This window comes from Geotrypetes seraphini, chromosome 19 (genome assembly GCF_902459505.1).
Source record: "Geotrypetes seraphini chromosome 19, aGeoSer1.1, whole genome shotgun sequence".
NCBI classification, from domain to species: Eukaryota; Metazoa; Chordata; class Amphibia; order Gymnophiona; family Dermophiidae; genus Geotrypetes; species Geotrypetes seraphini.
Genome location: NC_047102.1, coordinates 31,818,566 through 31,845,796, shown reverse-complemented (window position 1 = coordinate 31,845,796; position 27,231 = coordinate 31,818,566). Strand labels below are relative to the sequence as shown.

General features: G+C 42.9%; 1 protein-coding gene across 2 annotated transcripts in view; it reads right to left on the bottom strand.

Annotated features, from left to right (window-relative positions):
* The window catches only part of CD151 (CD151 molecule (Raph blood group)), a 59,387-nt gene extending 32,566 nt beyond the window's left edge, over positions 1-26,821 (bottom strand). The window contains exons 1-3 of one of the 2 annotated variants that reach the window (XM_033928815.1): positions 26,689-26,818; positions 8,065-8,221; positions 1,927-1,999 (exon numbers count right to left, since the gene is read on the bottom strand). The gene's annotated coding sequence lies outside the window, so the exon portion shown is untranslated. Of the gene's footprint in view, positions 1-1,926; positions 2,000-8,064; positions 8,222-26,688 lie in introns of both variants that reach the window. The other variant, XM_033928814.1, reaches the window with a different exon arrangement.
* Positions 26,822-27,231: the final 410 nt, after the last annotated feature.

Genomic DNA, 27,231 nt, shown 5'->3' with positions numbered 1-27,231 from the left:
TGCATAATCCTCCAGTTTCCTCTCAGGTGATTCCCAAGTCAAGCCCAACACTCAGTCCTCGGCTTCTGCTACCCCAGTGCTAAGTTATCTTCCCTTTTTTACTACTACATCTATATTCTATGGCCCTTTTTGCCGCCACTGCGCATTGCGTGGACGGCTTCATCGACTTGTCGATTAGAATTCCCAAGTCTCTTTCCTGGGAGGTCTCTCCAAGTACCGCCCCGGACATCCTGCATTCGTGCATGAGATTTTTGTTACCTACATGCATCACTTTACACTTATCCACGTTGAACCTCATCTGCCATGTTGATGCCCATTTCTCGAGCTTGATTATGTCACGTTGCAGATCTTCGCAATCCCCGTGTCTTCACTACTCTGAATAACTTCGTATCATCCGCAACCTTAATCACCTCACTCGTCGTACCAATGTCCAGACTTGACATTCCTTGTGCTGTTTACAATTATTTTCAGTGTGATCCTTCTTCCACTTTCTGAAGGATTCTCTTTTAGCAATAATAGCTTCCTTCACCTCACTCTAACCATTTTTCCCTACTGTAGTTTTTAATATTGTTGATAAACCTTTAGGGGGAAATTCTGTATAAGATGCCTGTTTCTGCAGTCGCCTAAGAAGCGGATGAGAATCGCACACCGGCATCCTATACAGATCGCGTCTGCCCTAAAGGACAGACGCCCAACTCCGCCTAAACAGCCCGATTCGCTAACCGGTGCCCATGTCACAGGCACCGGTTAGAGGATCGCGCCTGATCCCTTCACATCAGCTAATTGTGGCAAGGGAATCCCCCTGCTGCGCTCAGCTGAGTGGCTACTCCCCCCCCTCCCCCCCCGTGAACTTGGCCGTCAGGAGGGATGACCAATTTCTCCAACCGCCAACCCTGAACTGCCACCCGACACTGTCAGCAGTCACCTAGAGCCAGTTAAATGCTGAATATTGCATTACCAAACTTGGAAAATTGTTGAACGTCTACTCTCTGCAGCCTTTAAACCACATCTTCATTGTCACTTGTGGATAACCCAAAAACCATGTGCAATCTGTGCCAAATAGGAGGTACTGGGATGCATTACTAAGACTGCTATTAATAAGAACGTAAGAATAGCCTTACTGGGTCAGACCAATGGTCCATTAGGCCCAGTAGCCCATTCTCACAGTGGCCAATCCAAGACCCCAGGTTTGGGTTTGGTTTTTTTTTTTTTTCAGGTAATGTGCTAAAGTTTATTAGTACATGAGACCTATTAATATAGGAGCACTTACTGTCTCCTCTTTAGGAGGAGCTAAGTGCTCCCGTGTTACATCCATGCGCTAATCAGACTGCACAGGAATGCCCACACTCTGTCCACGACATCCCCCTATAAAAACATATATAGAATAAACAAGCACAAAAACAGGCAAAATCCTGCAAAACACTAGACCCGAGCACAGACTATTATTATTTATTTAATGATTGGGAATTAACTTTAAGAACTGTTTGTCTATAGTGTGGTGGAACTCTTCTGTATTCTAACCTAGACCCCCCCACCACCTAAAAACAAAAACAAAAAACAAGCCTTCCCTCATTTTCTTTTTCTGCTTAGCTCTGTCATTAGAGGGGATAAACTTTTCTGACTAATTCTTGTCTTTCATACTGCACACAGAAAGCAGCTTTAAGGTTTAATATCTAGTTGGAGATTATAGCTAGATTTATTGGGAATATTTAGAATTTTAAAAAAGGGGGAAAAAAAAGATAGATTAATAGTCATTATGACTTGGTCATGTAAATAATTTTGGTATTACTCTAAGTTAATCTTTAGATGACCTGCAGTCTGATTTAATAAGATTCCAGTGAAAAATATACTGCGTTTATACTCATTAAATATAGCAGCAAGGAAGCACTGGAAGGAAAAATGGGGACTGTACATGTAGATACAAACCTTTTCACGCTGAAAAAGAGATCTTGTGGTTCTTTCCTGACTCCCTTCTCCACCAAAACAGGTCACTGTGGATCTGAGAGAGAACACAGAAGAGAAAAAGCTATTGTTTTAAATACACATTGATAATGAATTTTACTGATGGGCAGATGGACTTTTTGAGGTTTTTATCTGCCGTCATCTACCAATCTTAGTACGCTAGGTATTTAACACACGCTTTCAACTTACAAAAAGCTTCAATTCTAGGGCTGGTTACGGACACAGGACTCAATAGATCAGGGAAATTCGTGTTGGAGACTCTGGGCTATATCTGAATTGCTTTTATTCCAGGCAGTGGGTGTTAGAGGCTCTCGGGACTTTCTTCCTGAATTTATCTAGCTTGAAACCCAGGTGATGGATCCAGGAGGAACACAGATATGCAGAGCAGCACATACAGTTCCTCACCCCACTCCATGATTTAATAACCCCCCTTCCCTCGTCAGTTTTCAGAGGTGTGACATTTTCTAGGGTCTGTCCCTTCTCCTAGAAGAATTACAAAGTTCTCTAGCAATTCATCTTCTGCACATGCTTCCCCTTTACATTACTAAACACAGGGCTACAAAGTCCAGAATGCTGGCGGGAAAAAAGGAGCTAAAATAGTGCTGAGACAAAACTAGTTCAGCTGCTAATTTTAAACTTGGGACTTGGGAATGGAAAGAATTATCCCACGAGTAACAAAATAAAATGAGACCTTACATAGGCTGATAGCTAATTATAGATCATGTCAGTGAAGCAAATCAACAAATTCACTTTTATCAATCCAAGTTTCCTAAGCAGTTAAGAGTTCATATTTACTTTTATATTACAGGATTTGGCCGGAGGTGGTGGGGGTGGGGGGGTCAAGTAGTGGTAAAAATGCCATTAGTGACAGAAAAAAAAATGAATCATGTGGAATCAAAAGGTTTCACAACTTATTTCCACATCTCTGAGATGAAGTCACCCTCCCCTCCCCCCTCCCACCATATAGCAGGTCCTTCAAGAGTGGCTCTTTTAAGTAAGATTGTGAAGTTAAAAAACCCCTCCAAAGAAATACCTCAGCAACTTACTGGAGCATCTCAGCAATCTGCATATAAATCATTTGATCTTCTCAAAATGCAAACAAGCACATGAATTGCAGGCAAAGGTCAGTGCACAACTTGGCTGCCCCCTCCCGCCTTCCCTTAATGAAAAGTAAACCTCAACTGTTTTGGAAACAACCTGCTCCAGAAGCTGCTGGGAAACATGGCTGAACATTTCTATTCAGCAGGCCCAGGAGCTCTCTTGACTTCTTCAGTCTTTTAATACTTTGGAAACTATAAATAAACACACACTAGCTTGTGCTCTGAATTCACAATTGTTTATTAACATATCGATATACGTATGAGGACACACACGTCTTAAATGTAGAGAAGGTATGTTCTAAATTCTGATCCTTATATAGGGAATTTGGCATCTTAAACACCAAGAGATGAAGTTTCAAGTTTATTTAAATTTGATCGCTTATTAGACTTCTAAGTGATGTACAATGAATTAAAATGGAATAATACAACATAATTAGACATGGACATCAAAACATGCACAAAAGGACAGACAGACACACGGAAGATGGGGGGACAGCTACAATGACCACATGAGTACATAAAAACAGATTCATTATTACAGGTGCATAGGTTAATTTACTCTTCCATGATACTCTCCTTCACCCTTTGACCATCTGGATGCTTAGTACAAATTTGGAGCTCTAATTTGATCACTACTCAAATATAATTGAATTCAGTGGCGTATCAAGGGGGGGAGGTCCGCCCCGGGTGCAGCCTTAGGGGGGGGGGGGGGGGAACAGCAGGCCAGGTCCGGAAAATTCTACCGGGCCGATCAGCCTGCCTCTCCCTGACGTCAATTCTGCCATGGGAGAAGAAGTTCAGGCCAGCCAATCGCTGCCTAGCTGGGCGGAACTTCCTCTCCGACGGCAGAATTGACGTCGGGGAGAGAAATGCTGGTCGGCCCGACACAGGAAAGACGCAGGGAAGGAGAGCTTGGGGCGGCAGCAGCTTTGGGGCATGTTACCCGATGGCGGTGACTTGGGGGGCTGTTCCCCGATGGCGGTGGTAATGGCTTGGGGGAGGGTAGGGAGAAAGAAAGAAAGGGGGCAGGCAGGGAGACAGAAGGAAAGAAGGGAAACAGAGAAAAAGAAAGAGGGCATGAAGAGAGAAAAAAAAGAAAGGGAGGCAGGGAGAAAGAAAGGGCAGGGAGAGAGGAAGAAAAAGTTGGGGGAGGGAATGAGGTCTGGAGGAGAGGAAGCATACAGGCTGAAAGAAGGGAAGAAAGATTCGATGCACAGTCAGAAGAAGAAAGTGCAACCAGAGACTCATGAAATCACCAGACAACAAGGTAGAAAAAATGATTTTATTTTAAATTTAGTGATCAAAATGTGTCTGAATTTATATTTGCTGCCTATATTTTGCACTATGGCCCCCCTTTTACTAAACCACATTAGCGGTTTTTAGCGCAGGGAGCCTATGAGCGTTGAGAGCAGCCCTGGGCATTCAGCGCAGCTCCCTGCGCAAAAACTGCTATTGTGCTTTAGTAAAAAGGGAGGGGGGATATTTGTCTATTTTTGTATGGTTGTTACTGAGGTGACAGTGCACAGAGTCATCTGCCTTGACCTCTTTGAAAAAAACCCAAAATAGGAATGATAATTAACATTTTCTCAGCGTACAGTGTGCTTTGTGTTTTTTTAAAAAAATTTATTGTTGATAGATCATTTTGACTTGGTCATTTTAAAAGTATCTCCGCAAGCCCAAAAAGTGTGGGCACCCCTGAGCTAGAGCAACTGCAGGGGTGGGGGCAGGGACAGAGTCCATGGGACAGTCTTTGTCCCCATGTCATTTTCTAAAACTTTAGTCTAGTTATCAATATATAAAAACATAACACATCTTAGATAATTGGCAACTGAGTTCAATGATTAAAAAAAAACCCTGCAGAAGCTGCTTTTGGACATCATTTGTGTCTTGTCTGCCATCTGCAATGTCCTTCCATCATGTGCTCAGCTGCTCAAGCATCTTACTATTACTGCACCAGATTCATCATCATTGCTGGAATCAAAGAGCATTTCCAATATTTAATAAATACTTATTTTCCTGTTCATCCACTACACAGTTTAGGTTCTTTTCTACACGAATAGCCGAAAGACAATCCAATTACCTTCCCAGATGATGTAAAAAAAATAGGCAATTGAATCTTTGGGGACGTTGTATCAAAACCAAATGGAAACGGAAGTCTCTATTTGTGATTTATAAACAGTCATGCAGAATATTGTCCCTTTTTATACTTTAATAAAAAGATTGAAATATAAAATTGTAAGTGTTTGAGGCTTGTGCAAATGAGGACAGAGTCCGTGGGGATGGAGCTCACAGGGACAGAGACAAACTTTGTGCCCGTGTCATTCTCTAGCGAGGACTGGGCTGAGAACCACTACATTAATGTACAGCATTTAGGCTTCACAGTAGAATTTATGAGTAATAAAAGAACATACACTTCTAGCAACAGACTTCTTTAACGAGAGTCTGTGTCTTCTCGCAGTCAGAGCTTTCCTAGGAACATTGGGAACCTCTGCAGCACAAAAGCCTCATAATTTGGGAAGAAAGTACAAAAAAATAAAACAATAAATCAGAGCAAATCAGAAGACAACTTCTCAATTCGCTTGCAGAAGTGAAAACTGAGAGGCTACAGCACAGCCCTTTGGGAGGAGAGGTGGAGCCATGCAAGAAGACATTTGGTTTCGGGGTGACTACCCATTAGTTCAGGATCTCTGTGCCCGTTGCATTGGAATGGTCATAGGTTACATGGAGTGGCCTCTTGCCTTTATGGATATTTGACAAGTTAAACAATCGTTCCCTATTGCAGGGTTTCTCAACTTGTTTTAAATTATTATTTTGGGACTCACTTTTGAGCTTGGTCGATTCTCATGGCAAACCAATTTCACAAAGTTGTTATATTCACTAGGCCACTTTCCTCTGAAATGCCAAATAATGCACTTTAAAATAAAATGTACAGTATTAAAAAGACTAAAACATAATTAGAAAGGTAGAAATTTAGGAGAGGAGTATGCAGGAGACCATGACTGGATCTAATGCAAAATGCTAACTCACTTCCTCTGACTGTCCATGACGGGACAGTGAACTGATAGAGGAAAAAATAGGTCACCTGTTCACAAAATAGCAACACTTTTCGCTCCTCCAATCCAAAAGAGTGAGCACTTTTTCTCTCCCCCCCACACCTAAATGGAAGAATCTTTTTTTTTTTTTAATGAGCCACAGTACTCCTTTCCCTCTTCCTTCCCTTTCCTAAACAGGCATAACATTTTTCCTTCTTGGACATCCTCAGAGGCAACTCAAGGCAGACTATTACCCGAGGGGAGGGATGAAATGGTGCCCTCCCCCCTCACTTTCCCCCATCCAAAGCACCCAAAGGAGATGGCCCTCTGAAAACTCTGGTAAGAGAGAGAGGTTGGGTATTTTTGAAAAGCGCAAACAAGTGATTCACGTCTGCCCGATCCACTGCACTCATGACAGAGGTCTATAAAATACTATCTTCCCTGAGCTTACATTCTAATTATGACAGACATACAGGACAAAGAGGGGGGAATCTATACATGCTGCTCTTGTGGGGAGTAAGAAGGTGGCTGATGGGGTAGAAGGGATAGGGGACAAATATGTGGTAGGATTAGGATTTAAATACAACTTCAAAAAAGTGGGTTTTCAGCCCAATGAAGTTCTGATCTCATTCTGTTTTGATTGTTATGTATACCATCTTGACCTGTATTTTCAGAAAAGGCAGATCTTGTACAGCTGGTTTTAATGATGAAAAAAACAGGGGAAAACACCACAAATACAAATATACAGGAACCAGAGTGGAATTGTTCAGATAAGAATGATGTGCGACAAAAAAGTGGTCCTTCGATTTGTCTGGTTATATGAAAATCTTTATTGTTCAAGCATCAAAATGACACATTCTCCAACTCGCAAGGGATCCGTTCAAAGCACTCGTATCAGAAGCGGTATGACACTCCATTTTGATTGGTTTTTGGCCAAATCTGTCTGAGAGCCAGCATAATTCGTAAGTTATCATTTGTGATTTTTAAGACTCCTGAGGCAGGCCTGATGGCCGAAACATGTACATGTCGAGTCATTGAGTTGGAGAATGTGTCATTTTGATGTTTGAACAATAAAGATTTTCATATAAACAGACAAATCGGAGGACCACTTTTTTGTCGCACATCATTCTTATCTGGACAATTCCACTCCAGCTGCTTTTAATGACATGTAAACATAAATTGTAGAATATCTGTGCTTGGGAGGATAAAAGGAGGCAGGCCGGATAAAGGGGCTCCGTGGGCCAGACTCCCCAGCTACGAGGAAACTATTAAACAGCCAGGGAAATTCAGTTTGAAGACTGAACAGAGAAACCAGAACAAAACAGAGAAACTGGTCTTCCACAGATAGACCAACGATGCAAAAAAAAAAAAAAAAAAAAAAGAAGAAGCAGGACTGCAACAACATGAAGCAACCAGTAGTGTTCACAAAACTTTTTGTTGCATCAAGAAGAGCTTGATGTGACACGAAAAGCCTAGTTCAGGAGTCTAAACAGTTAAAACAATAAGAACCAAGAAAAATTATATGGATATATTTTTCATGACTATCTAACACATATGATATAAAATATTTTTATTAATCTAAAAAAATTAGGACTACCACATATGAATAAATTACTTAGGGGTTCCTTTTATCAATTTGTACCATAACCAAAGCAAATGAACAAGGAAGGATAAACAAATACTACTGAACTTCATCAATAACACAGATATTATAACAGGGAAAGTCTGTGTAAATAGTGAAAAAGCAGTTCAGCCTCTATTGGAGATGATTATCACCATAAACCTTCCACAAATACCAACTAAATTCATGTAAACAACCATTACAAATTCCGATTACTTCAGAAAGACTTTCCTGGGCTCCAAAGATCCCACCCACATTGACTCAGACAAGGTACAGCAAGACTATTGACAACCTAATGTATGATGCATCATTTCTTCTCATGTTCACTTTGATTTTTCGTTTGCCATACCTTTTGTTTTTTTTTTAATTCTTATCACTGTTTTTCTTTTTGCCAGTCTTCTCCCAGTTCCTATCTCCGATTCCTTTTTCCAGTTCACTTCTGTGTGTTTCTCGTTTCCTCTCCACTTGTCTAGGACATTTATTTATTTTAAAAATTTCTTCTCCGTCTAATAATTAAGCAGATACACAGCAAAAACAGTATCATCAAATCTTTTTCATAAACAAATATGCAAACACATCTCTAAAATAGCCTTCCCAATAATAAGCTAATAAAAAGCCTTAACAAATTAAAAAAAAAAAAACAATCAAAAATCTTGTTAAAAGACATCTTGTCCCTATATAATCTCAGGTATCCTGGTAGTGCATTCCACAGACGTGGACCTGCTACTGAAATTGTCGACCTCTGTGTCCTCCTATAGTGTTGTCTCTCCAATCGCTTCAATTGATAGTCGCATTGCAGATTGAGACCTCAAAAATCTAGGAGGAATATAATGTTTCAAAACTTGAGTTAGGTACGAGGGAGCCACCCTGTAGATCACCTGGTGCACAGTCGTCAAAACCTTATACTCAATCCTCATTTCAATCGGAAACCAGTGTCATCATTTCAACACTGGACTGATATGCTCATTCCAAGCCTTCTTGTAATCATTCTTGCTGCAGTGTTCTGAATGACTTGCAGCGCTTTGATTTTGACTTTTGCAATGCCCAGTTACAGAAGTCCAATTTTGTCACAACCTTACTGTACTACAGTCCGAAAGTCAGCAACGGACATCATAGTTCTTACTCTAGATAATAATCGTAATTGAATAAAACATGCATTAGTTTAACCCAGTGCCATATCAAGAGCTCTCTGAGTAGTGTGGGTGAAAAAAATGGAGAGGCATAACATTTGCTTTCAGTCCACCATCTCCTTTCATTGACAATAGTTAAATGGGTCAGCATGTTGCATAGGGTGCAACTTATGGTTGATAAGATCCTGGTCTAATATTATTGTCCTTATCTATTCCTATATTTCTTCCATCAGCTTCTTCACATTTCCCCCCTCCATTTTCCTCACTTCCATTGCCACTTCTTAAACTGCCATCTCTCTCTTTGTCTCATGTCCCTTCTCCCCATTGCCCTTAGCTCAACATCTCCGTTTCTCATGACGGTCACTGAACTTCTTTCTAAGATCCCAAATTTCTTTCACTATCATCAACCCCTCCCCAGTGGCACTGGGCAATCTCAGGGGGAGATGCAGTAAGTCTTATGGTAGAGCTGCAGCTCTGTTGCAAAATACTACGGCATGCTACAAATCAATAAGCATGCAAATAACTGCTGCACACTGGACAGCTCATTGACTAATGTCTCCTTTCCTGTCACTACCATCAGTCCCTCCTCTCTCCAAACGCCAGCTCTACTGTCTCATCTCGAATGCACTTCATAATGGAGCAACAATTGCTGGACACGTATAGTGAAGCGTACTGAATCAAATCAAGCTTAAAATGCATTCCATATTGCTCTCTACTCCCCTCACACAATAGAAACAGAGGAGTGGCCGAGTGGTTAGAGCTGCTCTTTGTGACCCTGTGCAAGTCACTTAATAATCCATTGCCCCAGGTAGTTAGTCAGATTGTGAGCCTGCCAGGACAACCACTTAGGCTATAAGTGGTGCATAAATACCAAAATAATTAATTAAAGCAGGAGGGTTTAAATGAATGGGTTTCTAGAAGGAGGGAAGAGGTGAGGTTTATTTCTGGAAGGTGATGATGCAGACATGAAGTCTGGTTGCTTAAGTAAAAATAGTCTCCCTAGAGACTTAAATATATACAAGCCTTTTCCAGAGCTGCCAATGATGTCAGGGAATGAGGGCCACTGTGCCTCTTCTAATAGACTTTAAATTGCCCTTCTGAGCATTCAGGTCAACAAACATGAGGGAAATCTTACTGGTAGAACAGTCAAAAGGGAGATGAAGCCACTCCAGGACTACTGCAATGTAAGTTTCAGGATTTGTTCAAGGATTCCCATAAAAAAAGAGCAGGCTTGGTTCCTGGCAGGTTCAGAATTCCCTGTTCCCCTTTAGTGCTGGCTACAGCATGAACTCGGATGGGGGGTGGGGGGGGGGGGGCGCGCATAGGGAATTTATAATCCACATTGCAGCACAGGGAGGTTAAGTGGCAAGCAGAAGATTGGAAAGGATATTGGGGTCTGCAAAAGATACAGCTCTTTGCTCCAAATTTATGTTTTACTTTAAATTACCAATGCCAACCAACACTGCCACACAGTATAAAACATGGCACTTAAAAAAACAAAGGATTTTGGAAGCATTGTGCCCCTCACAAACTCTGTTTCACTTGTTTTCTGCTGTGGCACTCCGATTTATGTACAACTGGCAGGCACACTGGTGCTCTGTAGGAATTTGTAATATAGCATTGCTCAAGTTCTGCCAGATGAGGATTAAGAGCGATGACACAGTCCAACATTCCTGACAGGGAGTATCTCCTACAGCATCACAGCTCCTGTGTTACTCACTCTTATCATTCCTATCCTTCCAGCACTCAGGTTCCACATACTTCCCACAGAGCTATTTCTGCACCATCACAACTCCTGCATTACCCGTTCTTTCATGCCGCTCAAAACCACGGTTCCATATTCTTCCCAGGGAGCATCTCCTACAATGTGATGCACTCAAAAGCTTTTCTAATATTGGGGTAATTTTATAAAGGGGCACCTCTAGGGGCCTATTGAGAGCTTATTCTACTGTATAAAGGAACATAAGTGCCTACTTTTCTTTATAGCAGAGTCATAGTCCTTGAAGGCCTCAACCTAGTTGAGCTTTCAAGATGTCCACAATGAATATGAATAACATTGATTAGTATGTACTACTTCCATTGTATGCAAACAGATCTCAAGCATATTCACTGTCGACATCTTGAAAACCTGATTGTGTTGTGGTCCTCAAGGACGCCTCACCCCCCTTCTTTACAGACTTTAGGATTCATCAGATTTTTGCATTAAAGTACTGAGCATCCCAAGCCAGAAACTTACCTTGGGTAGCGTGGCCCCTAGCACTCCCACCCCACCCACTGTATTGTGGCCAAGCAAGGGAAGCAATGCATAGGATGCAAATTTTGGTCATTGCCTTACCTGCTTGGCTAAGATGAAATGAGCAGGAGAGAAGCGCTAGAGGGCACGCCACACAGGGAGAATTTCTAACTCAGGACACTCATACTAGAGATTAACATGAAAAAGCCTCCCAGGTTCTACATTAGCTGCAAATACTTGTTACGTCCTGATGCCCAGAAGATAGAACAATGGCTAAATGGGTCTAGACATTTCTCAGCTTTTAAAACCACTATCTGCCAATCTCCAAACTTCTCTCCTGCGAGTAAGCCTCACCTATGTGCCCTCAGTGAGGAGGTTGGCGGCATGCTTTCCAACTGCACAGCATAGACAGGGGAGTGCCAGCATTGGCGGTTAGAAAGCATGCCACCAACTTCCTCGCTGCTGAGGGGGCATGGGGACAGTTCAGGCGGCAGATCTCTCTGGCTGGTGGGACTTGGGCATCCCTGCAAGCCATTCCATGAGTGATCCAGTTTGGGAGAGAGGCCCAGGGCCCCAGGCTACCCCACAGGTTAAAGTAATAATTTTAGTTTTCAAAATTCTCCCCAATTCCACCAAGTATTTTCAGCATCAACAATATCCAAGCAGTTGGAATCTTATGAATCTTGTTGCTTCGTTTGTGGTCATTATCAAGTCCTTTACCATTTTCAGATGTCTTGGCCCCTCTAATCTTGAAGCTGTACAGGAAACAATGCATCATCACTGCTGGGGGTTTGACATAATGTGTCCTGGCAACGAGAAATGTGGGACTGGAATGTGGTGAGAAAGCGCAGACAAATACTCCTCTGCCACACCCTGACAAAAGCACCAAAAGAGCAACTAACATAATAATAATAATAATAATTTATTTGTATGCTGCCATACCGGGGAGGTTCTAAGCGGCTCACAACACAAGAAATAATACATACAATTCCGTAAAAAATATCCTGGTAAAATACAGCAAGGAAACTGAAGAACCATGGGGTGGACGGAGATGTGCATAGATGGATCAGAAACTGGTTAGAGGGTAGGAAACAGAGGGTAGGCGTGAAGGGCCACTACTCGGACTGGAGGAAGGTCACGAGTGGTGTTCCGCAGGGCTCGGTGCTCGGGCCGCTGCTTTTTAATATATTCATAAATGATCTAGAAACAGGAACGAAGTGCGAGATAATAAAATTTGCAGACGACACCAAACTATTTAATGGAGCTCGGACGAAGGAGGAATGCGAAGAATTGCAAAGGGACTTGGACAAACTAGGGGAATGGGCAGAGAGATGGCAGATGAAGTTCAATGTTGAGAAGTGTAAAGTATTGCATGTGGGAAGCAGAAAACCGAGATACAATTATACGATGGGAGGGATGTTATTGACTGAGAGTACCCAAGAAAGGGACTTGGAGGTAATGGTGGACATGACAATGAAGCCTACGGCACAGTGCGCAGCGGCCGCTAAGAGAGCGAATAGAATGCTAGGTATAATCAAGAAGGGTATTACAACCAGAACGAAAGAAGATATCCTGCCACTGTACCGGGCAATGGTGCGTCCGCATCTTGAATACTGCGTCCAGTATTGGTCACCGTACCTTAAGAAGGATATGGCGTTACTTGAGAGAGTTCAGAGGAGAGCAACAAGACTGATTAAGCCTTTCATACGCTGAGAGATTGGAGAAACTGGATCTCTTCTCCCTATAGAAGAGGAGACTTAGAGGGGATATGATAGAGACTTACAAGATCATGAAGGGCATAGAGAGAGTAGAGAAGGATAGATTCTTCAAACTTTCAGAAAATAAAAAAACAAGAGGGCATTCGGAAAATTTGAAAGGGGACAGATTAAAAACGAATGCTAGGAAGTTCTTCTTTACCCAACATGTGATGGACACCTGGAATGCGCTTCCAGAGGATGTAATAGGGCAGAGTACGGTACTGGGGGTTTAAGAAAGGATTGGACAATTTCCTGCTGGAAAAGGGGATAGAAGGGTATAGATAGAGGATTACTGCACAGGTCCTGGACCTGTTGGGCCGCCGCGTGAGTGGACTGCTGGGTGCGATGGACCTCAGGTCTGACCCAGCGGAGGCATTGCTTATGTTCTTATGTTCTTATACATACATTTCAATAATGCATCAGAATAAAAAGCAGACCATATAAATAAAAATGCAAATGATAAAATAATATAAATTAAGTTAAGAGAGAAGCATTAAGATCTCAGCTTATTAAATAATTGAGTCTTTAGCAATTTCCTAAAATCTAAATAAGAAGAAGCTTCCAACATCATTTTACCGAGCCATGTATTCAATTTGGCAGCCTGAAAAGAAAAGGTTCTATCAAGGAACTTCTTGTAATGACAGGATTTTACAGAAGGATATGGCTTTATTTTTTTGTTTCCCCAATAGATATTAATAATATAAATATTTATTTATTGACTGATTGGGATTTGTTAACAGCCTTTATGAAGAGATTCGCCCAAGGCGGTGTACAGTAGGTACAATTCCACATAAAGAACATTTATTTCTAAAACTACAGGCAGGTTTTTTTAGGTGTTCTGCTGAAGATCAGCATAGCAGTCTTTGAACTGTGTGCATTTTTAACATAGAATTGTTAGGGAGGAATTTAAAATTTTAAAGGCCAAACATTCTTTGAATTGAAAAAGAAAACAAAGCAGGGTGATCTTAAGTTTGCTTTTCACAGCCAACATATACAAAGATTCCTGATGGTACAGCTGCAATTGCTTTCAGCTTCCAAACTACCCAACAATTCCTGCTAGCACACTTGCAGAGACTTTTTTTTTCCTTTTTCTTGCTCTCGGGCAAGCCACAAATTATGCTGATAGAAGGTTTGCATGTGCTCCCTCTCCAATTCCCCCATCTCCACATCTCGCCTGCCCCCTCCCCACCTCTCTATTGCTCTCTGCCACCCCCACCCCCCACCGTGTGCAGACAGCCTCTTTTCTACACGGGTACCCTCATCTCCTCCTACTGAATCATACTTAAATTGTATTTCTGAAAATTGATCAACAGCTTGAAGAGCACCGTGAATTACTCACTATCAGGCAAGTCAGAGCACATTCAGCCACATCAAGAAAACCATCAACATTTTACAGCTACTTAGACCATCCTTTTATCCCTGAACCAGACAAAACATGCCCCGAGGTGCAGCTTGTAGGAAGTTGCTTTTGTTCAGCTGGGAATAGACAGACAGACAACTATTCTCCAATCACATCTGTCCTAATACTACTTACTTGTACCTCCCACCTCACCCCTAATCCATCCCTAGGGCTGGATAGATGAGAGGAGGGGCTCAGGGACACAAAGGTACGTTATATCAGCTGAGGACTGTTTTATAGAGCATTACTCCGATAGTCTCTGTGGAAAAACTTAGCCGTCATATAAGAACGCTGAATAAATAATGAGACACTGTTCAGATATTTCTAGAGTATTAGTTCTAGAACAGTGGCTTCCAAATCTATCCTATGAGATTCCCCCTCTCCTGTCAAGTTTTCCAGATGACATTTACAATAAATAAGCATGAGAATATGAATATGTAAGGGTTTTGCATATACATTTATCAATAATATCCTAAAAACCGGATTGCCTAAATTCCCCAAGGATGGATTTGAGAACCACTTCTAGAATTCATATATCCAACATCCCTACAAAACCACAATGAGAGAGCAGGCAGACAGGGAAACCAATGACCCAGCAGGTATGTCCGTAACAAATACTATTATCAAATCCCAAAAATGTGGCCTAAAACTTGCTCACCGATATAAGTCAAAATGACACTGCAGGTAATTTTTCTTTTGTTATAATATAAATGGGAACAAACCTCAGATTATGGAGTTGCACCCATTCAGGGTTTTCTCAAAGAGAAAGAAAATTCTTATAATAATAATAACTTTATTTTCCTATACCGCCATAGTCAAGCAACTTCTAGGTGGTTCACACTGAAAGGCTGGACATTCAGCGAACAGGAAGCAAGATAGCAAAGTTATATACTAATTGGGGTTCCATGGGTAAAGAATACATGAAAATTGGAGTTATCCGAGACTGAATTAGTGTTTACAACAGAGAATATCGTAGTGAGAGAGGGTCATCTGTTTATCTCTTACTCCTGCTTACTTACATCACCAGCTTGAACCCATCCTCCCTACCTTAATTATAATGGTTAGTTAATTCTTTATTTCTTCGACTACTTAATCTGTTTAAAAGATATCTAAATTGATTACTACTAATTTATATTAAACTCAATTATTTTAGACACTTAATCCTTAAAAGACCTCACAATTCATTAATATTTAATATTTAAGAAACCTCACAATTCATTTCAAAACTCAAAACCGACAGAAAAACTATTTTACTTTACTGAAAAAGTGCACTGGTGCTTCAAAGTGCTGTGTCAAAAAAAGTGCATTTGTGCTGTAAACTACTTCAGTTCATTTCAAACTTCTAGAACTTAAAGTACTTAGCTTATGCTCTTTAGAAATGAACTGAAGTAGTTTACAGCACAAATGCACTTTTTTGACACAGCACTTTGAATGACCTACAGGGCTGCCTAAATAGCATCCATAGAACTCGCGTCTATCCGACTACCATCTTTCTGAAGCCTAAACCACGTCTATCTAAAACCCAAACGATGCTAAAACAGCTATTCTTTACACTGCTTGTAGGAGCTAATTTTACAATTACTCTTCAGCTTCCTATGTAGCACAGAGGTTAAAGTTACACCCTTCTACACTGATGTTCCCAGTTCAACTCCAAGTCAGTACCTTTCACTGAAAATGAAATATTATAAATATCCTTTTAAAGATGGCATACTGTGTTACTTTTTTTGTTTTTATTATGTTAAAGCTTACAATCCTGTAATAATGAAGAAAAAGAATATGACAGGGCAGTGAGTCCACCTTGTGTTGTCTCCTGGTATCTATCCCAGCAGAATTAAGCATGTGTTTATGGAATCTTTTGAACTTACAACCAAACAAAAAAAGCATGAGCTTTATGAGAATTTTTTTAAATAGCAAAAGAGAATGAATTGATCAAATAAGATGGAGCTTGACCCAACATGACTTTATAAAATATACAGTCCAACTTAAAAATAATACATGCCTCAATAGGCAACCAATGCAATTCACAACAGAAGGGAGTTTCTTCAAACCAAAGATAAGTCTGACCGTGGTATTTTGTATAACTCACAGCCTAGAGATAGTCTTTTTTGTCCCAGCCAAATAAACGATGTTACATTAATCCAGATGTCAAGTTTCAAGTTTCAAGTTTAATAATCATTTGATGAATCGCTTATAACAGTATCTAACACTAGCGACTGAACTAGTAATTTGAATGCCGTTATAAGCTCTAATAGAACACAATTTCCATAGGATATGGAAGCCCTTGCGGACTACCAAATCCACTTGACTTATATTCGAGTACATACGGTAATTTCTAAGCAAAATCAGAACTCCTCCTCTCATCCTAATGGTAGTAGATTCCATAATCTAGGGCTCAAACCATAAACACAAGTAGGCCACAACATCAGGGTATAACCAGCAAAGTCTGTTGAGAGGATCACTAAAATATGCCGTCTAGAAATCTATGCAATCAATTTTGCAAGCAAAGATGCCCTTCCAACTTCAGGGCACAGAAAAACCACTGTAATCCATAAAGAAGCTGATTTTCAACCAATAGAGCAAAGGGCTACTAAAATTAAAGATACATGAATTGAAGACTATTTTATTCAACAAAGGTTGAGCAGCTGTATTCTGAATCAAAGTATTTGAAACGACCTTAGTAAATACTATTAAAGTAATCTAGTTTAGATATGACTTAAGCATTTTATGAAAACAGCTAAATCTTTCCACTAATAGGAATTGAAAAGGTTGGAGAAGTAGGCATCTCTTCCTGCTACTGGGTGGGGTTTGGAGAGGTCATTGTTTGGTGGCAGGAGGGAGTGGGCATCTCTCCCATCACTGGGCGATTTTCTATTGTCGCCAGGTGATTCCCTAACCTCGCTGACCTACATTTGCAAACAAACTTTTCTGGCAGGTCTGAGATGTCGTAGCCTTACTTTCTGGTCAGTGCCTGAGTGCTGATTGGCTCACGCATTGACAGGAAAGTAAGGCTTGACAGGTCAGGCCTACCAGAAAATTTTGACACCGCCAAACAACCCTCCCCCCTTTCCCGACAGCAGGAGAGATGCCTAATCATGGGTAGACTGGATGGCTTTTATCTGCCATCATTTACTATGTTACTATGATTGTATCAGAGTAGAGTTTAGCTTTCTCCACTGAAGCTCCACACATGAGATCAGTGAACAGGATGCAGCCAAGGAGACAGCCAAAGAAAAACTCTATGCATTAATCTTTGTGTGTACAATTCTGAAGTTGTAAGCTTATTTTCCAACACTGTGCCACTAAGGGCGTGCTTCATCTCTTACGTACACAAGAACCAGATGAGTTTCAACAAATGAATGATCTCCTCTGTCTTCTTCCCTTTACTGCTCACATAGCCCAGGGTTTTCTTATTCATTTATCTTAAAAGGAATCCATTCAGTAACTGCCAACATTATGCAAGCTTACAGTCTCCTTACAGTCATGCTAATGCATTTCATCACCTACCACTGATCCAATACAAATAGCAGAAGTAGACCCATAGTATACATTACCTCCTGCATCACCACAACCCTTAAATCCAAACAGAAAAGAGTATCCAAACACCATTCTTGCCTTCCACTACCGAGCTGCCACAGCTTCTTATTATAGATCTGGGATCAAGGAGAGGTACAGTAGCTCCATCATCCTACACTTGCAGAGCCCTAATGCAACAGTTCCAGGGGGTCCAGTACACCCAATGGCACAGTGGTCCCTGAGGGGGGAGGGGAAATGGAAGGGAGTCACAGTAGCCCCAGCACCATTGCAACTCAGTAGTGCAGAACTAGGGTAACACAGTACCGCTACTAAATAAATGAAAGGCCTAGATTCACTAACCCTCTGATTCATATCTGATCCGTGTGTGATTGGAGGCAGGCCGACCGATTCGCCAACCATCTGCATGCAAATGGAGGCAATCAGAGGCACGCCTCCAACTGACTGCACGGATCGGATTGAGCCCTGACAGTAGTGACAGAAGAAGCAGCCTCCCTCTCCCAAGTGCCCCTTCCCCTCTCCCTCCCCAAACCAAAAATATCCGGCGCGAGAGTCCCACTCCCACCACTCCCCAACTGGCCTACCGCATCCCCAACCAGCCCACTCCCTTGGGAGGGGCCTGGGGCACATCAGCCAATCAGGGACTTCCTTAGGGAGGAGTCTAAGGAAGTCCCTGATTGGCCATAAACAATAGAGCACCCCTATGTTCTCCATCCAAAACAGTCTGGGTTCAGGAAAGATTACAAGACTGAAATGGCCTTAGCAGCAACCATTAATGAGACCCACACAAGTCATGCTCATCATACTGGAAATGCCCGCTTCTTCTGATCTCGATGATCATCCTTTCTTTTTAGGAAGATTGAAAGAGAGCAGTGTCAAGAGTACTGTGTCATGTGGTAGTTCTGGAAACAATACTGTTTTTAAACAACAACAGATTATATTTATAAACTGCAAACGATAGTTCTGGAATCTGAATAGATTCCAAAATTACAATAAACCATTGCATAACAAAGATACAAAAGGAATAAACGTAAGGAAGTTCTTCTTCACCCAATCCCAGAGAGTGGTAGAAATCTGGAACCCTCTTCTGGAGTCTGTTATAGGGAAAAACACCCTCCAGGGATTCAAGACAAAGTTAGACAAGTTCCTGCTGAACCAGAATGTACGCAGGTAAGGCTAGACTCAATTAGGGCACTGGTCTTTGACCTAAGGGCCACCGCGTGAGCGGACTGCTGGGCATGATGGACCACTAGGTCTTTAATGATTTGCTGAAACTCAAATATCAAACTCTGATCTTAAATCCCAAGGTAAGGCATTCCAAAGTCCTCAGCAACTGACACCAAAACCTGCTTCCAAATTAAGATTTATCTAAATCTTGTGGCACAAAAAAAGATGGATTTTGTTAAACATTCTTATTTGAAGATTTATTCCTTGCTGCAAGGAGCCATCTCTGCTCTTTTTGTCCGAAGGTGGTTGCCTCTTAGCTATTCACTCAAACTCTGCCAAAACAGAGGCCATATGGTTTTAATCAAAGGCTCTGTTTACACCTGTTATTTCTAGCACTCCAATTACTATCAAAGTGCATGTAATCACTCTTGGATTTGTTCTGGATAGTCAACTCATAATGGGTCTCCACATCTCTAACTAAAAAGATTATATTCCATCTATTCTTAATTTGCTCCTTGCATACAATCTTCAACAAAACATTCTCTACAAATCCTGACCAATACTGTAATCAGTAGGCTTGACTACTGCCAACTCCCTTTACATATGAATGATCCTTGCTAACACTAGGAGTTAGGAAAGGCAGTATAACTCAACTAGAATATCTGCAACCTTTGCAGATCATTTATGAAGCAACTGCCGATGCTGGAAAATCAGATCATGTTCCTCTTTGAAAAAAAAAAAGAACTGGCTATCAGTTATAGATAGAATCAAGTACAAAAGTTCTTAGGATGTGTCATATGTGGATCGATCTTATCTGAAATTACTTTTGCCATACTCTCCGTCACTGACTCTAAGGTCTTCCCAAGGAAGGCTTCTAACATTTCATTACCCTTTTAGGTGAGATGAGGTGATAAGACCCTGCCCTTTATTAGCAAGTGCCCATACCATGAACTCTCCTCCTACCCGAATTAGGGGCCCAACTCATATTATCCAAACTTTAGAGCAGCCATTGAAACCTGGCTGTTCACCTCAGTGTTTGGTGAAGAGTTTTATTGCATTCCTGTTGGATTTTCCCATTGCCTTTTAGTACCTTGCTCTTGGGTTCTTCTTCCCTTTGGTGTCATCTTGTTTGAAAACGTATTGTGTATTCCTTCTCCTTGCTTTGAGACCACACTAGTTGCTCTGCATTCTATTTTGCTACCCTACCCTGTAGAACTAATCGCCATCACACCTTCGCCTTTTGTCTCCCTTTAAAAAAATTTGGGACGTGTCTCGAGGCAGCATTTGACGGCCCAGGTTGAGCTAGGATACTGGATGCTACAGGTGGTTAGAAGAGGGGACTGTTCTTGTCTGGTGTATAAACCTACATAGTGTCTTACATCCTGCTTTCATGTTTGTATGATTTTCTCTTCTTGTGTAAGCTTACAGGTCTCTTGTCTTTTTATTTATCTACATATTTCTTTATAACTTGATTTATTCATTACTGTTGTGAACTGTAACTAGTCTATTCCACTGTACATCGCTTCTTCCCCAATGCCTCTTTAGAGATCAGTACAGTGTTTCATGTCTCACAGGTTCTCTCCTTTGGTTTTGTGAGTGCAACTAATTTGATTTTCATATAAAATGTCCCTGACAGCCATTTCTTTCATCCATTCCAGGGTTCTATTCTCAGGAGACTTCTTTTTCCAACATGCTGTTATCAAACCAGTGCAGGAAATGCAAAAGCACAATGTCATTTCCAATTTTGGTATCCTGCCAAAACACTATTTTTGGTCCTTTCCCATGCAATTTAGAACTTTTAAGAATAAAGCTAGTGGAAATACGGAAGGTGAAATTCTTATTTAAAACAAAACGGATCTCTGTCCAATTGCTATGAACACGTATCCAGAGCTTTCACCCAAGTTCCACAGTACACAAGGCAGACGAAAGCTCACACTGTGAGCATCCTTTTCTAGTTATGAGGAAAATGACATTTACTGTTACAACAGGCTGCAATATAAGCACTCAACAACAACCAAAGATTTGTGCAGGCAGTGAGATATGCTCACATACAGAGGTAGAGGTCCCCAATCATGGAAGATCCATACCAAATGACAAAATGGCAACTCCCGCCATAAACAAATCCCCTCCCCCTTTCCTGGTGCATCTGGGGAGAGGCCTGAGGCTCTGATTGACCCAGGTCTGGGATGCACCGTGGAGGGGGGACGGCCCATTTTGAAGAGGTGAGTCAGCTGGCCGGAGGGAGTATGCATCCCTCCGATTAGCCAACTAATTCAAGGTAAGGGAGAGAGGGGTCAGAGGCAAGAGGGGTTATATGGCAGCAGGAGAGAATGGGCCTCTCTCATGCTGCTGGGGAGGGGGTGGGTCGCTTAGCGGTGAGAGAGAGTGGGCAACTCTCCCGCTGTTGTGTTGTGGTTTTTTGGGGTTTCTTTTTGCATTTATTCTGCACATGTGCCCATCGCTATCACCAGTGATGGGCACATGCAAATTTAGTGAGTCTTCACTAGTCTCTACTAACCTCATTTGAATGAGCATTTTTTGGAGAATAACTCGCTTTCTTTAAATCGCTTCCAGAAATGCTGCAATAGCAGCCCATCATTTTTTAACGCTTTTTTTGAGAATCTAAGCCTAAATACCCACTACCTGCTTCCAAGTGGCTCATTGCACTTGCTTGAATGTAGTGAAACAATTTCTCCAGCACTGTTGTGACAAGGGGTGGGCACAGAGAGGAAAATGGAAAGGAGTGTTACCTTGGTATGGGGGGGAAGGGGAGGAAACAAAAAGAATGCAGTGGATTCAGCAAATTAGAGTTCCCTGGCAGGGATGATCGAGAAAATCCATGTGGCCTAGGGCTACCTCTGGGTCTGCTATTTCAGCTCCCCAGACAAATGAGTCACCAGCTGTCTTGATTAACACAAAAGTATTGACCGAGTATATCCAACATTATCCTCACTTCAGCATGAAGGTCATACCTCTCATAAATTCCATGCTGAAGGCCCCACATTAGTCCAGCACATAGTACTGGTGTCAGCATCAGACAGAAAAAACAGGTAAAACCATTATCTGTCGGGGGGGGGGGGGGAGGAAGGAAGGAGGAGTGAAATGCCACTCACCCGGGGAGAGGAGTGGAGGAGAGAAGTACCAGTCACCTGGGGGTGAGAAAGAGGCAGTGAAGTGGCAGTTATCAGAGGAGGGTGTGTGTAACAGTGAAATAGAGACTCAAATATAAACCAAAATCCTAATTTTGGGGGACAAAAAAATAAATAAATAAATAAAATAATCACAGTTTATATTCAAGTATATATAATAATTAGAGGGAGGGAGCTATGTTAGAAAGAAACACCCTTGACCACTGGGTCATACCTGACTATACTGTTTTTTCTCTTCCTACCAATGACCCTAATCTTTAGGGAACAGCCTTCAAGCCTAAACCCTAGCCTTATGGATCCCAAAGAGACCGCAGACTGTAAGCTGTGCTATTCAAGCTGTTATACTAAGGTTAAGGAGTAATCCAGGGACACAAGCCACTTAAAACAACCGTCTCCTGCTGCAGTCCTTCTGAGATACTGAGGAGAGGCTGGGCTATATGTGAATTTCTTCAAGCAAGGTAACCTGGAGTTCATCCCATGTATTAATGGTCCAGGAACATCCTCGGGGCTGAAGGAGAAACTTTACTATCAAAAGCTACAGCAGTCCTGAGAAAAAAAACCTCAAAACATCCCAGTGGATCCTGCATTAATCTAAACCAGAGCTTCACAGCCCCTGAGTCTCTCATAAGCTACCGTGTTTCCCCAAAAATAAGACCTACCCCATAAATAAGTCCTAGCATCATTTTCAGGGTAGGTCTTAATATAAGCCCTAGTCCTGGGATTCACTGGCAACTCTTCAACCCGGCCGCCTCCCCCACCCCACTGTGCAGCCGAACCCCTGCTGACCCTCCATCCTTCCCTCCCCGCCAACTGCGAGCGAGCCCTACCTTCATCCGAAGCAGCGTCAGGCCAGCAGCACTCTAAACAGGCTGCTTGGCCTTGGCCATTGGGGATTTCACTGATGACATCATCCCTAATGGACAAGGCCAAGCAACCTGTTTAGAGTGCTGCCGGTCCGACACTGCTTGAGATGAAGGTAGGGCTCGCTCGCAGTCAGCGGGAAGGCTGGATGGTCAGCAGGGGTTTGGCTGCACGGTGGGGGCAGGTGCTCAAAGGTTCTGCTGCACAAGGGATGGGAGGGAGGGAAGGATGAGTACATGTGGGGCAAACTTCTAGGGTTACCAGATGTCTGGATTTACCTGGACATATCTTCTTTTCAGAGGATTGTCTGGGTGTCCGGATGGATTTTGAAAAACCTGGCAGTTTGTCTGGGTTTTGGAAGGCCCCAGCTTTGTAAGAGCTCAGGGATGCAACTGGAGGGCCTCTGTCCGTGCACGGATGCAATGGCATGAGATCAGATGCATGCGTGTTACATCATTATGTCACATTAGCACATGCTCAAAGGCCTTCCAGACGCAGCCCTGAGCTCAGAAAAGGAAGAGAAATAACGTTTGTGTGGGGGTGGGGCTGGGGTGGGGCCACATATCCTCTTTTTTAACTTTTACAAATATGGTAATCCTATCCTTGAAGGTTCTGGTCACTTTTCCCTCCAAGCCAAGCGAGTGCTCCACTTACAGTCCTGCCAGTGGGAGGTGCTGTTTCACTATCACATTTTTCAATAGCAAGGATCTCAAAGGACCCTCTACTGGCAGCAATACAATCCCGCTCAGCTTAGAGGGAACAGTGGTTCTGGACATGTCCGGAGAAATCCGCACATCTGGTAACCCTAGGCTTAACCTTGCTTAGCTTCCAATAGTAAGAGTGGGCCTACTCAGGGCGGCCAGGCCATAGACATATAATGAGGACCAATCACTAATTCTTATGGCTCCTCCTACCCCTGCAAGGCCTGTCCTCCCTATTACTCTGCCAGTCTTTCAATTGTCCAGCGCCACAAAGACACTTTCAGTACTCAGGAGCAGGACTTCTTGTCGCTTATCTCACAGTATTTATGGTCTATGGTTGTTTGATCAACATGAAACCCTACCGACCATTCTGACAATGTTTGCAGTGCAGGCAGATTAACAAACCCGCAGAGCAACAGAGGAACTGACTCTTGCTGTGGTCTTGCCAGGGCAAGTGACTGCAAAGCAAGCACGGTGAATCACTGCCCAGTGCCTCCCATCAAACAGTAGCACTCTAGGCAGGGATTAGGCAGACACTGGGGAGTCTGGGGACAGGATACGAGTGAGTTTATTTTAGGGGACAGAACTTGATATCGTATTTTTCTGTGTGTGGTTACAATCAAAGCAGTTTACATATTTTAAACAGGAACTTATTCAGTACCTGGGACAATGAAGTATTAAGTGACTTGCCCAGAGTCACAAGAGCTGCAGTGGGAACCAAACCCACAACCTCAGGGTGCTGAGACAGTTGTTTTAACCACTAGGCCACTCCTAGGGTGAGAGAGGCTAAAAAGCTGGGGATAGTGAGATGGTGAGGAGGCAGCGAGACAGGGGAAGGAGCTGTGTTTTAAAGGGAATGACAGTGGAGGAAACAGATGAGGCAAAGGGGGAAATGGGAGGCTAGGTAGGGGATAAGAGAAAAGAAAGAGCTGATGCCTGTGATAAGATGAGCAGTATATGAAGGGATCTGAAGATAATGGATTGCAATGAAAGACTTAAGAGTGGGTCAAAAGGGGGGCAGGTAGAAAACTGGGAAGGACTGGGAGAGAGGGAAATGAAAGAGCTATAGTGGTGAACAAGTGAAAGATGGAAGACAGATAGGTGGGTGAGAGATAAGAGGAAAAACACATTGTTACTAATTCTACTGGAGCATCTAGACAAAGAATATTTTCCTCAGAAAAATATTTAGTTCTTGTATCTACTTTATAGTACTGAAACAGTTTAATGTCTCCGTCATAGCCCCTGAATCTCTCCTTTCCTCCACAGTATACACACTTAAGTCTCAACTCATGAGGCTGTTGATATGGATTTTCTTCCATTCTGGTAGCCTTTAACTAGACTGCTGCCAGCTTCCCTACATTCTTTTGGAGGATATGGCCTCTAGAACTGGACACTAGCCTAGGTGAGATCTCACCAATGTACAGAAACATTATCACCTCCTTATCACTTCCTTTCTCTCTTCACCACAGCAAACCTCTAGCACAGGCCTCTCTGCCTTATCACCTTAAGGTCAGACACCATGATCAAGAGGCCGCCACTCCAGTTTAGTGCATATCGGCATCTCAGTCCATACAGCGTGTTGCTCACAGGGACTTCTGCATCCCAAATGCATAACTAAGAGTATTTTCACATTGAATATTAACTGCAAAGTGCTCAACTTTTCATCGAGACATTCACTTACTCCTTCAGTACTACGACTACTTATTTCTATAACACTACCAAGTTTATGCAGTGTTGTAATGAGCTTGCAATCTCATTAAGATAGACAAACTGGACAAAAAGGTGAATCTATACACAGTGCTCGGGTGGGGGAATTACAGAGGGAATGATAAGATAAGTATGAGTGCTTAGAAGGTGGGTAAGAATTTGAAATTGAAAGCAGCTTCAAAGAAGTAGGCTTTGAGTCTGGATTTGAATACTGCCAGGGTCGTACTTACTTCAGCACTACTTAATTTGTTTCCCTTCCCTGTATTTTCCTTTTATGTATTCTTTCTAAGAAATTGTAGTTACTGATATTTACAAACAAACCCTAAGATGCAAGCAGATGCATTTCTTCCTGAAAAAACAAATCAATCAGTAAATAAAAACAATAAAAGCATTCTCCCTACTTCTGTTGTCTCTCGCCCTCTATGCTGTTGCCTTGCCTTCTGACCTGCCCCCCTGGTGTTATCTTTGGGCCGGTCCACGGTGCGATCAACGCGGCGTCTATGGGCCGGCTCCCTGAGTGCTGCATTGCACAAAGCTGTGGGCAACAACTCCTCGCGCGCGTCCCACACCTCATCTGGAAGCCTTCCCTCTGACATTGCGATGTCAGAGAGAAGGCTTCTGGTTCAGGCGCAGGATGCACGTAGGAGCCTTTTCCCACGGCTTTGTGCACTGCAACACTCAGGGAGCCAGCCCATAGACGCCGCGTTGATCGCACCGTGGACCAGCGGCTGAAGAACACTGTCTTCTGCCCAATGGACCGGCAGAAACTTTCTATGGACGGGTGGTTGAAGAACCCTCCCCCTCCCCCCAGTCTGGCATCCCTGTCTCTTTCCCTTCCATCTCTCCCTTCCCCCCCCTTGGTTTTTAGCATATCTCTTCTCCTTTCCTCCCATCAGATCTGGTATTTGTCCCCACTGACCCCCCCCCCCCCCCATACTCTGGCATCTCTCTCCTCTCCTTTCCCTTTTCTTCCTTCTCAATTTATTTTCTGCTTCTGTCTAAATGTCACTCTTTTCGCTGTGTCTACTCACCCCCTCCAGTATCTCACTAACTCTATCCTCTTCCCCCCATCCAGCATGTGCTCTCTTCTATACCCTTTTCCATCGAGCATCTTCTCCGTTTGGAAACTTGAATGCAGCCATCGCGGGGAGGTGCACAAAGGTCCTGCGATGGCTGCATTAAGGCAGCAATTAGGAAATGCACTTCTGCCAGTTTGCAGAGCTGTGAAGTCCGAATAAAGCAAGCAGGTAACCTGGCCCTGCTCCAAAGCAAATGCCGCTCCGTGCCAAGCACAAAGCCCGCTCGCGCCAAAGGCACCCCCGCCCCCGTTCCTCCTACCTCTCGCGCCAGGCCACGTCCCGTCCGCGAGGGCGAACAATCGCAGCTTCTCCGTCCTCCACTCGCTCGGAAACGTTCCCGCAGGACAGCAGACGAGACGTCTCGAGCGAGCGCGAGCGCCAGTCAGACCCCGCCCCTTAACAAACTGTCATCCGGCTCTGCCACTACACGGAGCCCCCGGTGGCCACGCGGGGAACTGCAGCAGGAAGTCAGTCAGGGCTCAGTGAAATATACTTTTCTCTGGCATTCAGGGATGCCCAAGGTTAATTTCTGAAGGGCACTAGGTGTGCTTAGATTCGAAATGAAAAACATCTTCCCCCTAAGTCAGGAGTGTCAAAGTCCCTCCTGGAGGGCTGCAATCCAGTCGGGTTTTCAGGATTTCCCCAATGAATATGCAGGAGATCTATGTGCATGCACTGCTTTCAATGCATATTCATTGGGGAGATCCTGAAAACCTGAGTTAAGTGTTTGCACTCTGCTTCTTTATTTTTCTCCTCATCTGCCCTCTCTTCGCCTCCACAGAATCGAGCCCTGCCTCTGGCT